Source organism: Petaurus breviceps, unplaced genomic scaffold (genome assembly GCF_028583685.1).
Source record: "Petaurus breviceps papuanus isolate PSGF00001 unplaced genomic scaffold, PetGlider_PUasm1.0 532, whole genome shotgun sequence".
NCBI lineage: Eukaryota > Metazoa > Chordata > Mammalia > Diprotodontia > Petauridae > Petaurus > Petaurus breviceps.
Genome location: NW_027186361.1, coordinates 1,006,685 through 1,019,358, shown reverse-complemented (window position 1 = coordinate 1,019,358; position 12,674 = coordinate 1,006,685). Strand labels below are relative to the sequence as shown.

General features: G+C 39.4%; 2 protein-coding genes across 7 annotated transcripts in view; one reads left to right on the top strand and one right to left on the bottom strand.

The window, feature by feature from the left end:
• UBE2A (ubiquitin conjugating enzyme E2 A) overlaps positions 1-12,674 on the top strand; it is a 276,953-nt gene that overhangs the window by 81,471 nt on the left and 182,808 nt on the right. The window lies entirely within an intron of this gene.
• The window catches only part of LOC138172413 (A-kinase anchor protein 17B-like), a 49,356-nt gene that overhangs the window by 18,611 nt on the left and 18,071 nt on the right, over positions 1-12,674 (bottom strand). The window contains exon 1 of one of the 5 annotated variants that reach the window (XM_069102173.1): positions 1,776-4,720. The exons of the other annotated variants lie outside the window; for them this stretch is intronic. The gene's annotated coding sequence lies outside the window, so the exon portion shown is untranslated. Of the gene's footprint in view, positions 1-1,775; positions 4,721-12,674 lie in introns of those variants that run through there. 5 annotated transcript variants of the gene reach the window in all.

Here is a 12,674-nt window from a genome sequence, read left to right as displayed (position 1 = left end):
CAGCCATTCCATATGATAAGCCTTCGAGTTCTTAAAGACAACTAACTAATGTCTCCTCTTCTGAAAGCTAAACACCCCCAGTTCCTTCAACTCATCCTCTTAAAACGTGATCTTGAGGCCCTTCTCTATGATGGTTGGCTCCTCTGGATACTCTCCAGCTTCTCAGATCCTTCCTAAAAGATGGCACATGTGGTCTGCTCAAGACAGTGAGTGTACAGTGTGTCTACCACACTGTGCAGCCTGAGATCATGGGAGCTTTTTTGGATGCCATGATCATACTCTACCCCACTCCCAGATCCTTTTCATTCTGAACTTGTGAGGCTGATATTTTAAAGCACAAGCCTTCACATTTATCTCTATTAAAAACATCTTGTTTGATTTGGCTCAATAGTCTGTCAAGACTTTGGGGATTCAGATTCTGTCATCCAATATGTTAGCCACCCAGAAATGGCTTTGTGCCATTTGTAAATTTAATAAACATGCTTTTGTCCAAGTCATCGATAAAAATATTAAATTTAACACAGGGCCAACTACCAATCCCTAAAGCATTACACTGGAGAATACATATTATGGTTACATATCAAGCCATAAATCACTACTCTTTGGTTCTATCTGTTCATCTAGCTCTGAATCTACCTGTGCCTCTGTCTGGCCCATATCTCTCCTTCTCTGCAAAAAAAAAAACTGCATGATGCTAGAACTGAACATTTTTAAGAGGATCACTAAAATGGAGAATTGAAAATTAATATTTCTGCTTGCCCATCTCAAACAGCAGGTAACAATAACAGATTTTTCTTTAAAGAGATGGATTTGTAAAGAGACTATAACCAACGAAGGAAGTGCTACTCTTCCATAATCCCACCCCTTCTGATATCAATGCTTTTTCAAGTTTATTCTTAAAATTTCATCACTTATACAGCTAGGATAAGAATGGAAAACTGTTGGTTTGGGAAAAATGTGCGTCAAATATCTCCAAAAAGGGTCTGATAACCAAGACATATAAGTAATGAACACCAATACATAAGACCAAGAGCCAGTCCCCAATGGATAAGCAGTTAAAGGATGTGAACAAACTGTTTTCAAAAGAATTACAAACTATTAACAATCATGTGAAAGATGTCCCCAAATCTCTTGCAAAATTAAAACAAATCTGAGTTTTACCTCTTTCCAACAAATTGGCTCAAATGACAAAAGATGGAAATGGTCAGTATTGAAGAGGCTGTGGCAAGTCAGTCACACTGATACACTGTCAATAGGCCAAACACTATGGAAAATAATTTGGAATTATGCTTTTAAAAAAGTTACTAAAACGTCCATAGCCTTTGACCCTAAGATCCTACATCTGGACACATTTACTTGAAGAAGGTCAAAAGACAGAAAAACAAAGTCTTATTTTTTTGTGTCCATCTTGTGCTCCTAACATTGTACCTGCACAGTAAGTACTTAATAGATGCCTGACCGATATATACCAAAATATTCATTGTAGCACTTTTTTCATAGTAAGAAAGGAACAAAGTAGATGACCATCAATTGGAAAATGGCTAAACAAGTTGTGGTACATGAATGAAACAGACTACTACTTTCTAAGAAATGAAAGCTATAAAAAATTCATAGAAATGGTAATATTTATATGTACTGATACAAAGGGAAGTAAATAGAAGCAGAAAAGCAATATGCACAATGATAACAACAATACAAGCAGAAAGAACAACAAAAAATCCTGAATGCTGTGTAATTTTAAAAACTGGTCCTAGGGAAGAGCTGAGAAAATGTACCTCTATTCCTTCTTAGCAGAGGATAGGAAATGCTGCTTGTAACTGTCAGATGTGGTCAATATATTGTTTGGTTTTGCTAAGTCTTTTTTCTCTTTTCCTTTCTTCGTCACAAAGATGGTCTTACTGGGCAGGGGAAGGGAAAGGATATATTTAGAAATGATTGTGATATAAAAGCAAAAAGAATTAATTATTTAAAATCACCTCTCCTCCCAAATTCCTATCACTTTTGGCTTACATCGGAACAAAGAGTGAATACTATGTTTCACATAAGGTAATTATAGTTCTCTAACCACTGATCATCTAGAATCTAAGATATTCCCTAGCTTTACAGAATTAAATAAAATTTCAGAAAATCAACTTCTTTTTGACAGGGTATCCTGTATTCTACATTTGTAGTCCTCTCTACTACGTGTCTTTATCAGGTCTCCAAGACCAATGGAGACCATTATAATTCTTCCAAATTTGCTTTTTATTGTTATTATTTACATTATTGTACTTGCTGTGTAAATTCTTCTCTGGGTTCTGCCTTCTTCACTCTGAATCACTTCATACATATCTTCCCATGTTTCTCTGAATTCCCCATATTCGCTACCTTAGAGTAAGTACACTAACATATCATTGCATTTATGCACCACAATTTGTTCAGCCATTCCCCAACAGATGGGCACACATTCTGTTTCCATTTGTTTGCTATGACAAACAAATGCTCCTATGGATATTTTATTATACGTAGGACCTTTCAGTCACTGTCTTCCTTTTGGGTATGTGCCTAGTAATGAGATTGTGTGGGTAAAGGGCAACAATTCTGTGACTTTCCTCACAAAATTCTAAAATTATTCCCAGGACTGCTAGACCAAGTCAAAGCTCCATTCATTTTGTCGTAGTGTGCCTGTCTTCCCACAGAGCCACCAACACAAACTGTTCTTGGCATTTTTCTCATCTTTGCCAACTAAGTGGGTTATAAAACTTCAGAGTTGTATTACTTTGATTTTACCCCATCATTACTGGTCTGAAGATGATTTCTTCTTCTGAAAAAATTCATATCCTTGTGAAATAGTATTTTATTAATAATAATAGCTAGTATTTATATAGCATTTTGAGGTTTGCAAAATGCTTTCCATCTCAGAAGTACAATGGCTTTAACACTGCCCTACGTAGTTTCTTCAAGTTATTACACTGAAAACTAAAGTTCACAGATTTCACTTTTTTTTAAGAGATAATCATTTTATCCTTGGAGTGATCCAGCCAGGGCAATGATAAGAAGAAACCTACAGACACATACAACATAAAAGAGAAGGCCCTGAAAATAACTGACATGAACTGACTTCATAACAATTAAGAGTTATCTAGACGTGGAATGAGCTGCCACGGGAGATAAAGAGCTCCTGATAAGACACAATCCTTGTCCGAATAAGGGCATCTAAACAGGGAAACACAAAGATAACTAAAATACGCAATATAGCATGCTCAGTGCATTCAAAATAAAGTATAACAATGGGGAGGGGGATTGGCAAAAGGAGGTTAGAAAGTTTCCCAGAAAAGGAGGGTTTTTAACTTGGGCTTTTAAAGGATAGGAAAATTCAACAAGTGAAGAAGAGGAAAGAAGGCATTTCAGGCACAGGGAACAGCATACTCAATTACATGGAGGCAGGAAAAGCATTCAGGGGCTGATGAATAGCCCAGCTCACCTGAAACACTATAAAGATGGAAGGGCAAGGTAATATCAGATCATGAAGGACCTTGAGTACCAGCCTGTGGGATTGGCCTAAATTTTAGAGCAGACAATAAGGAGTGTTGAGAAGAGAAGTGATCAGATTTTGCTCAATTCTTGTAAGCATTCACCAAAGCTAGCCCTGGCCACCTTTATGTCATAATACCACATGAAGAGCCACCTTCTCTTTCCACTTTTACCTCTGAGAGCACCAATCACATCAACATTACCATTCTGTGAAAGGACTATATGAATCGCCTTATGACTCTCCTCCCTTCCCCTTACCACTCTCCCACATGGGTCATCTTTCCCTATTCAAATACAAGCTCCTTGATGGCAAAGGTCTTGCTTGCTTTTAGTATTTCTACCCCTAGTACCCAACACAGCGCTTGGCACATAGGAAAGCTTGCCTAATAAATGTTTTTCATTCATTCATATGTTAATATTTCATGATCCAAATGAACAACATGGAGAAACATATGCTAGATAATGGTACAGTACAACAGGGTCATAGGTAGTTGTTGGCTGATAGACTCTGGTGGCAGGCTATAAGTTTCCCTATACTTGGCCCCATTTCACTGAATGCCTCTTTTAGTGTCTTAGAGGACAACATAAAAGGCATTCTCAACAAAATATTAGCGGAGATTAAATGTGGTTTTATGAATCTAGATTCAAAAATCATCTTGATGGGCCTAAACCAGTAAGATTAAATTTAATAGCAATACATTTGAATTCTCACTTTAAAAAAAACATGAAAGTACAGGATGTAGGAGTAGTTACACAGCAATTCATGTGGGGGAGAAAAAGGATATGGGGATCTTAATTAATGGTGAGCTCATTGTGACCACCCAAAAAGTTCATATAATATCAGATGGCATTAAGACAAGTACAGTGTTCAGAACGAGGGAAGGCATTGGCCTGTTCTCTTTTGTCCTGGCCAGATAATCTCTGGAATATTGTGTTCATCCCTGGGACCAGCATTTTAAGAAGAACAAGTACAAACTGGAACATGGCCATGTCCACAGAAGAAGGAAGTACAGTAAAGGATTTTAAAACAAGGCATCTGCACAACTATCAAGGATCTAGGGATGGTTGGCCTGCTGCAGCCAAGGCTTTTGCTGTTGTTGTCGAGGGGTGGGAGGGAAGGTCATTAGGCCCCTTTCAAACATGTGGAGTACTATCTTGGAGAAGAGGGATTGTATCTAGCCTATGTAGTTCCAGGGAGAGGGAGAATGAATGGCTCAAAATTACAGGGAAGTCAATTTCAGTTCAATAAGAAGGAAAATTTATCTAATAAATACAGCTATTCAAAAAGAGAATAAGCTGAGCCTGTTTACTGTATTGTTTAAAGTGCATATTTCAAACCATGAGCTGATGTTACATAACATGAAAAAGCAAAGAATGAAATAAGCATTGTTGATGGAAAAGTTAAAATGGATTTGGAGTCAGGAGACCTGGGATTGAATCCTGGCTCTCTCACTTACTCCCCATGTGACCTACTCTAAGCATATAAGCAAAGTGCATGAGTCTACTATTATTTGCAGACAACATGATTATTTACCCAGAAAAACTCAAAAGACAGTCATCCCCAAAAGTAACAGCAGTAAATTACTTTAGTAGTGGATAGAAGGATACAAGATAAACCCATAGTAATTACCTCCATGTCTGTACTGCCACTAAGAATGAAGAGCAACAGGACGGCTAGGTGGCACAGTGAATAGAGCACCGGCCCTGGAGTCAGGAGGACCTGAGTTCAAATCTGACCACAGACATTTAACACTTACTAGCCGTGTGACCTTGGGCAAGTCACTTAACCCCAACTGCCCTGCCTTCCCCACTCAAAAAAAAAGCAAAAAAAAAATAATCAAGATAAACTGACAGAAAGAGGACTATGCTTTATGCTACCAGGAAAATACATCACATATTTGGTCACTAACTTATCAAGGCATACCAAAAGACTATTTCAACCCAATTTTGATTGAAATCAAAGAAGAGCTGAACAAATAGAAGGATATCCCCTGCTTATGGTCAGATAGTAAAAATGTCAATTCTTTATCAAAGCAAGGTATGGATTTAATGCAATAGCAATGAAAGTACTAGTAGGTTATTTAATAGGATGAGTCATAACAAAATTCATATAGAAAATGAGAAGGGCCAGAATATCCAGAACTATGAAAAAGAAAACCAGCAGAAGGGAGGATCTAAAAATAGAGTCCAAAGAATATGAGGTCAGTATTTGATAAGTCCATGCTGAAAATACACTGGGAAATGCAATCACTTTTCAATAAAAATGCTTGGGAAAACTAGATAACTAACTGTATGGGGAAAATTGAGTTTTGAACTTATACTTTATACCCTACCTAACAAATTCTTCCTAGGATAAAACAACACATTTTCTTTTCAAACTAGGAAACAAAATAAGATTGGTCTTACCTGTGTAGAGAAGGGACTCTTTTCCCTAAATCAACTAGAAAAAAATTATTAGAGACAAATCTCATTAGGTTAGGTTATACAAAGATAAAAAGAATCTTGCCTACAAAAAGGCAGTTTCTACAATTAAAAGGAAAGAAATCTATTGGGAAAAATAGTTACATGAAATCTAATAGAACAAGATTTGACATCCAGAAGCCATAAGGGGCTATTAATTCACAATTACCAATAGAGAAAGGTTAAAGGATATGGGAGACAAATTTGCAATGAGTAAATACAAACCATTAATAGTCACTCGTTCAGGGGCGGCCAGGTAGCACAGCGAGTAAGAGCACCGGCTCCAGTGTTGAGAAGACCTGGAGATCGAATCCCAGGCTCAGACACTTAGCACCCACCCAGAAACACCTGGCCGTGTAACCTTGAGCAAGTTACTTAACCTCGATTGCTTAAAAAAAAAAAAAGAATTCCTGGTAGAGAGAGAATGATAAAGTCAGAGCCAGGAGGGGCCTTAAAGACCATACAGGCCAATCATCCAGTTTTACAGAAGAAGAAATTGAGATCTAATTTTCTTGTAACAGGTAAGTGGGACCAATTGAGGAGCTCTTTGAACAATGCAGAAGCTAGCAATTTTATCACCACTCAACAGGGCCAAGAGCTATACACAGAACCAATTCCCAGAGAATGACTTTGCCAGACAATGTTCATTCATTAATCCTCCAACTGAAGGCCTCCTTTGTTGCCTCCTGGAGATGTGGAGGTGACCTTGGCATCCCAAAGGCTTCCCAAAGATGGAAAGGCTTGAAGTATAGACCAAGTAAACTACCACATGACTAAACAGCTGCCATCCAATGATCAGTGGAGCTAAATTTGGAGAGGCTCATCACCCCACTGCCAGAGGGAATGAAATTTTTGGCCATGGCAACACCTTTAGGGCTTCTACTAAATCATGGAAGGTTAGGATCACTATGGTCAAAGAAGTACCCCAGATCCTTTAAGCATCAAGGCTCACTTAAAGAAGTTTCAGAAAACTCAGAAAATCACTAGCATCCATGCAATATCCCAGTTTTAACAAATGGCATTCATTTAAAAACAAAACAAAATCATAAGCCATCCATGGTATTGTATGTTTGAATACCAATAGCCTCTAACACTCCTGACAAATGATCATTTATCCTTTGCTTAAAGACCTCTGTTGAAGAGAAATTCACTACCTCCCCCCTTCCCAGGGCTGCCTATTCTGCTTTGAATAGCTCTAATTCAGGAGTTCTTAACCATCTTTGTGCTTGGACCTATTTGGCAGTATATGGTGACCTATGGACCCTTCTCAGAATGTTTTTAAATGCATAAAATGAAAGACATAGTGTTACCAAGGAAACCAGTTCTACTGAAACAGGCAAATTCCCAGACCCCTTGAAATCAGTCCACGAATCTCTTTTAGGGGTTCATGGACAACAATCTGATTCTTAATTAAGATGAGATGGTACGTCAACAGCCAGCCTGAATGTGCCAGTCTGAAATCCAGTCAAAACTGACATTGGACATGCTGCTGTGAGTGGTGCCTGAGGTCTATACAAGATGGTTCTAAAACAAACCTTACTTGGAATGTAAACAAAAACTGGCAGGATCCCCAAACACACTCCTCTGGCCTGGGCTCAAAATGGGCCTTGAGAAACAACCAAATTCTTCGATAAAATTTTATTTTACAAAACTGTCTCTCAACTGAGAACAAGGGCAGCATTTACTAGCAATTTTTCCCCCTCCCAGCAAACACACTGCTGGTAACGAAGATCTTGACAAAGGCCTAATTGCTCTATTCACTTCATTTTGATGATCATGAAATTAACTTTTTTTTAAAAAAAAACACTCTCCTATGTTCTTTTGGCCCCTGCCTTGAGTTTTGCAATCAAAAGTAACACTGTTGAGATAATCTGTTTTCCATTTCATTTTTACAGGCAAATGAGAGCTCTTTTAACCTTGGGAAAAGTTACAGTAACATAGTGTTTGGACAGTACATTCCAGCAATATCTTGTGAACATACTTTTATGCTGGAATTTTAAAGCCTCCACACACTTCTTTTATGGAAGGAAAATTGTGGACGAAGCCCCAGAGACAACCTGAGGTGCTTTCTTTGGTCACTACGGCTTCTTATCTGTGAGTAATGGAACAGTGGGCTGCTCTCACGAGCTAGACCATGCAGACTCTGTGCCGCTTTTCTAAATGATCACAATCAACAACTCCCTTAATTTCAGCTCTTGAGGGATAATGTCAACAATCTGACAAATCCCCCCAAACCCAATTGCCAAGAAGAGGAAATGGGAGGCAATAGGGAGTAATGAAAACAGCATTGGCTCTCAAGGCAAAGGGCTCGGTCATTATACTAGTACATAACCCTCAGCAAGTGATTTCTCTTCCCTGGGCCTCAGTTTCCTCATATATAAAACAAGGGGGTGGACTAGATGGCCCCTGAGGGCCCTTTCAGCTTGAGATCTAGGATGCCAGACACATTCTGTATGATTTCTTTTCCTTTTTGCTTTGCTAGACCTTTAAACCTCAAAGCTGCAGTCCCTCTGCAAATGACATTTAAGATGGTAATAATTAAAACTGACATTTCTCTAAGTCAGAGGGGCAGCCACATTTATTTGGTATAAATCAACCTCACCAATTGCCTCCTTGTTTTCTGTAGCAGAATTCCAATGGTTCTCATGAAAATCAAACTCAAACTCAATCAACAGGTATTTATCAAGCTATCTTCCCAGGTGCCACAAACTGTGCTGGGACCTGGAATTATAAAGACCAGAAGGAAAACCCTGCATTTTACCAGAGGGAACAAAAATCTCTGCTGGCTTTTCTACAAAGGCCTTCGAATGAGCAATGTTCTATGACAACTGGCACTTCATTAAGTTGAACAAAATAAATTCGGCCATATATTACTTGGCATAGTTTAAACCTCTCCAATAAGAGATGAATGACACTTGACCTCAGAATAGCCTGAATGTAGCCAATGTGTTTTCCCCCTCAAAACTACTAATTTCACAAATCAGAATGGTCACAGGAATAGAGAACTAGAGCAGGAAGGGACCTTTAAGGGGAAGGGACTTACCCAAGGTCACACATAGGATCCTAGAGCTGGGGGGGCATCTAATACAATACCTGCGGTGTACAGAGGAGGAAACTGAGGCAAGGAGAGTGGGTCCCAGGGACTGGTACAAGTTCACACATAAGAGCCTAGAGTTAGGGGGGCCATCTAATATGACACCTTCATTGTACAGAGGAGGAAACTGAGGCACAGAGAGTAGGTCCCAGTGACTTAATCAAGGTCAGGCAGGAAGCAATGAAAGTAGGATTTAAACCCAGGTCCTCTGGCTTTCCATGGCCTTTGGATACTGGAAATTTTCTGGGCACAGAAAAAAAGTTTCCTAGAAACCAATAATCATATGGCAATGCTGAACCTTGGACAATGAAGGTGAAATTTCATGATGCATTGATAGGTCTTAAGACTTTAAACTTTATTTTTCTTCAAACAAATTAATCTAAAGGATCATTGAGAAGGAAAAGCATTGGATTGGAAGTTAAGAAACCTGAGTTCACTGCAGCTTGTCATACCTTGAACTAAATTCTTAGTGTCTGCTTCCCATGTTAAGAAAAGGAATGACATCCTACTTCCTTCTCCATGAGAACGTAATGAGAAGATGGAAAAGCGCCATATGGGTACAGCAGAATGGGTGGTGGTGGGTCCAAGGACCTAACTCTATTCCCTCTGAACAGTTCATAATTTCTCTAGGCCTGTTTCTTCATATGTAAAATGAGAGGGGTGGGATAGATGACCTCTTAAAATGGCTGGGAAAGATGACCTCAAAGGTCCCTTCCGACCGTAATGGTATGCATACTCTTATGGTACCCAAGGCCTCAGGGGGTTATATTATACCAAAGGCTTGGAATCTCATAACACATTCAACTTATCACAAGGATATCTATGCACAACAGGGAGCAAGATTGTCTAGACTCCATCAATCAATAAGCATTTATTAAATTCTGACTAGCTGTCAGGTACTAGGGGCTGAGGATACAAAAACAAATAAAAACAATCCCTACTCTCAAATGAAAAATGCACATTTCTAAGTCATGCAAAGGTAGTCTCCCACCCCTGAGTCTCCATCTACCTTGCAGACCCCCGCTATCATCCCTATCATACCACAGCCATGTGGTTAACCTCTCTCAGTCTATTTCTTCATTAGAAAATAAGGACAGAAAAAGATTGCCACCTTCTCGAGAGGATCCAAAATCAACTAACGGAAGGTACTTTGGAAACCACTGAGTATTAGTGAAAAATAGAAATAAAACAACATAAAATATTGCTGAGATGAACGTGTGTGACAAGGCTGACTTGGGAATGTGGAATTAAAACACAAAGAAGGCTTTGTGTCTGAGGCTTGTCCAAGCAAGGCCAGAGCCAGTTGTGTTTGGGTGGTCGGCATGTTATTGCTAAGTACTCCACAGACTCTCCCCTCCGGCAGTTCCTCAGCAAGGTCTCTCCCTTAACACGGGCCAAGGAGCCAAATTTTACCCAGTCTCTTTCACAGCCATTGATTTAACCCACCGTCAGGCCTCTTTCCCAGCATCACTAACAACACAAGGACAAATGGCTCAAATGACCGAACTCCCCATCTCTCTTAGCTGAATAACTAGTCAGTCATTTAGAGGAAGACACATACTCATTGAAGAATTGTTGCCAATCTTTTTCTTTTGAAATTAATTTTATTTTCACAATCTGAAATGAGGGAACAATATTCCTGCTGAGGAGTCGCCACCTGCAGGGGAGACACACACATTAAAGGAGGCGGTGCCCAGCATTTCTACCAGTACTTAAGAACAGAATTTCCCAATCATTCCCATGCCACGGCAACATTCTTGTCAACTTGCCTGACTGCCCAGTGTGGGGGATTATGCACAAGGCCCTTGGATGAAAAGTTGAAGGAAGAGGCACAGGGCACCCCAATATGGCAATTATTTTGAAAAAGTTATCTCAAAGAAAGAGGTAGAGGAAACTCAAAGATGAACCAAGTGTCTCTCAAGAAAACCCTTTCCAAAGTTTTGGCAAGGACATCAGATCAACTGTGTGGTCCAAAGAGCACCAGATTAAGAAGACCCAGGTCTTACTTCTGACTCTTCTATTAACTCTCTGTGTGACACTGAGTAAGTCCCTTAACCTTTCCCTCAATTTCTTCAACCAAAAACAATCACAAAACAATTATTTAGGGGCAGCTAGGTGGCACAGTGAATAGAGCACCGGCCCTGGGATCAGAAGGACATGAGATCAAATCCAGCCTCAGACACTTAACACACACACACATACACACACAAAGTAGCTGTGTGACCTCAGGCAAGTCACTTAACCCCAATTTCCCTACCTTCCCCCCTAAAAAAAACAAACAAACAACTATTTAGCACTATGAGCTAGGCACTGTGTTAGTTTCTGAGAATATACAGACAAAAATGAAACAGGCCCTGCCCACAAGAAGCATACAAATCTATCAGGTGAGATAACATGTGTGCGTATATATACATATATAGATATACACACAGATTTTATATATGTGTGTGTGTGTATATATACATAACATATATACATATTATATATATGTAAATATATATATATGAACTGGAGTTATGATTCATTGTTATTGGGAACACCCAGGGAAGGAAATCCTTCTACCAAGGCAGATCAGGACTTCCTTGGCACCTTATCATCTCAGAGAGCTATCTGGGACACTGAGAGGCTAGGTGGCCTGCCCAGGGCCACACAACTGATACCTGTCAATGGTAGGTCTTGAACCCTGATCTGATTTGGAGGTCAGCTCTCTATCTTCTATGGCATACTGCCTTCTCATATATATGTATGTGTGTATGTATATGTTTAATTATATATTTATATATACATATATCTATATACACATATACATACACAGTTATACACAGATATATACATATACACAGAGATCTATACACATACACACACATATATAAAATATTAGGTCATTTGAGTAGGGGGCAGCAACAGCAGCAAAGGGGCATGATGGGAATCAGGAAGGGGCATGTGAGAATTGGAACCCAAGCTGAACTTTGAAGGAAGTTAGGGATTCTATGAAATAGAGGTGAGGAGGAACCACATTAGAGGCATAGGAGACAGTCTGTGCCTTTAAAGATAGGGAGATAGGGGAAAAGTGGTATGAAAAGGAACAGCCAGACCTATTTGGCTAGATCACTGAGTACATGAAAGGGAGGAATGTATAATAAACTTTTAAAGGTAGGTTGGAAGAAATTGACATGCCAAATGGAAGAGTCTGCATTTGGCCCTAGATAACAAGGAGCCACCAAAGCACTGAACAAGGGAGTGATGTGGTCAGAACTATGCTTTAGAAATATCACTTTGGCAGCCATAGAGAAAATGCTCTGGAGAAGGGAAAAAGTGGAGGCAGGGATACCAATTAGGACGCTATTTCAGTAACTCAGGGGAGAGGCTATGAGGGCCTAAACTACAGTGGTCTCCATGTGAGAAGAGAGAAGGGGGTAGGTTTGAGAGATGCTTAGAAATGGAATCTACAAAACATACATATACATAAATATAAATACATATATATACATACATATATGTGGGGAGAGAGGGAGGGAGAGACAGACAGAGAGACAGAGAGAGGGGGAGACAGAGAGAGAGACACACACACACACAGACAGAGAGAGACAGAAACAGAGAGAGAGAA